Source organism: Lactuca virosa, chromosome 1 (assembly GCF_052849685.1).
Source record: "Lactuca virosa cultivar CGN04683 chromosome 1, Lactuca_virosa_CGN04683_v6, whole genome shotgun sequence".
Lineage (NCBI taxonomy): Eukaryota > Viridiplantae > Streptophyta > Magnoliopsida > Asterales > Asteraceae > Lactuca > Lactuca virosa.
In genome coordinates, this window is record NC_136426.1 from 137,070,439 (window position 1) to 137,072,571 (window position 2,133).

General features: G+C 36.5%; 1 pseudogene; it reads right to left on the reverse strand.

Annotated features, from left to right (window-relative positions):
• Nucleotides 1-404: 404 nt before the first annotated feature.
• LOC145158592 (ethylene-responsive transcription factor ERF062 pseudogene) lies at nt 405-1,650 on the reverse strand (annotated as a pseudogene).
• Between the last annotated feature and the right edge of the window lie 483 nt (nt 1,651-2,133).

A 2,133-nucleotide genomic window follows, 5' to 3' on the forward strand; every position in this document is an offset into this window, starting at 1 on the left:
AGAGCAATTTTGGGAATTAGTTAAAAAATCCAATATTTTCTTTTTAAATGTCACAAGTAGTTTTTAGATTTGAAGTTTTTTGTTTAAACTAAAAATTAGAAGCTCGTATTTCAAACGAAGATTTTTGTTTAAATCATGTTTTTTTTATTAAAAGTTAAAAGTTAGAACCTCCTAGAAACGCCACAAAACACATGAATTATTTTCTCCATGTTGTTGTTTGTGTTACTGTTTTCGGAATTTGATATGAGAATTCCGTAGCTTTTTTTTTTTGGAAAGGACGAATTTATAAAAAAAAACACAAAAAAGCCCGGTCTAAAAGAAGAAGGCGGGACAAAAAAACAGAACAAAAGGTTTACAAGATTTTCTGTAGCTAAATTCTTAACTTAAATTATAATCATGTTCCCACAAACATTATGCCATATATTAATAAATAGATTTTACACTCAACATAGAAAATTTATAGATAAACCGAAATAAGAAATGTTAACCATGTGGGAGATAGGGAGTGAATCCATGTCTCATTTTATTTCATGTGATTGACTGAGGCATAAAATTGCAATTTTTATCTCAGAATATGGTAACAATGCAAAACATTGTATAATCGGTTACGTCATGTGATGTTAAGCGTAAACAATGACATCTGACTTCTAACTTAGCACGAGCTCAGGATCCGAGTAACTAGATCCGGCCGCATTCATTGTGTTTCAACTTATGTTAATCAGGAATCCAAATCAAGAAGGGAATCCCATATCATATCCATGTCTAAAGAAGGCATCTTGCTAAGCTGAACCCCATCAACAACATCGGATGATATAGATTCTAACACTTTCTTGTTCTTATCAAAAACAACCTTCGAACCACCTTCTGATCTATCTTTTTCCGGCGAACCCACCTCCGACAATGGCGGCGCCACACCATTACCCGCCATTGACATCCCTTGTAACTTGGCTTGTAGAAGGGCTGCAGTGTTACCATTGACCGAATTCGCCCTTAATTGGTTCTTTAAATTCGGGAAATTTAAATTTGCAAAATCGCCACGTAAGATATACGCAGCTGTATCATATGCAAACGCAGCTTCTTCGGCTGTTTTAAATGTCCCAAGCCAAACCCGCATCCGGTTTCTTGGTAATCGGATTTCTGCCACCCATTTTCCCCAATGTCGTTGTCTTACCCCTCTAAACTTCTTCTTTTTTGCACAACTTTTCATCCTCCAAGGGGTAGGATTGTCATTTCGTATCCCCGGTTGAGCCTTCGAGCCACCGAGCCGGTAGTCACCTAAACCCTTCGAACCATGGTTCATGAATTCTTCACCGAGTGCCCGATCGGTTTCTGGTTCGGTTTTATTCATAACTAGGCTTAGGTTCACAAATCTTGAATCTTGTGAGGAGGTTTCAAGAAAATTTACAGGAAGAAAAGAAGTAGTTGCACCACCACCACCTCCGCCACCTGCACCACCATTAACGGCATCCCAGATGGTGGAATTGCTGGAAACATGCATTGCTTTTGTCATTTCTTGATAAAATGGAGGGGATGATTCCGTCTGGAGGTTGGTTTTCGTTTTGAGAAACAGATGAGTCGCCATTAGAGAGAAAGTTCAAGTAAAGATTCATGGGAATGATAATGGTTTATATATTGTTGGCTTTAAGTAATATTTTGTTATTGAAAGTCAAAATCGGTATTAAAGTCAGATCTACTTGGTGATAAAAATGGAACCTCCCGACACAATTCCACGCATGTATCGTGCTCACCATTCATTGAAATGCTTTAACCGACCAATAGAATTGTGCCACCTCACATCTGATGAGGTCTCTGCTTTCCGAGTTTAGCACAGAGCACTGTAAATTTGATGGCAACCTTTTCTATAACCTCCCCATAATTCCGCTAGGGGTAAGTGATTATAGTTATAAAAAAAATTAAAAGTTGTTTGAAGAAATTTCAGAAATAGTCCTTGTGCTTTTTGAAAATGGGCATCTTGAGGATATCTTTTAAAAAAAATCATTCATTGAATTCATCATCTCATTTCTAAATCATACCCAAGAGTATCATTCACTTTACATAATGATTCAATCCATCCATGACTATTAAATTTGGAAAACATATATAAAAATTGGATTTGATACAAATAAACATGTA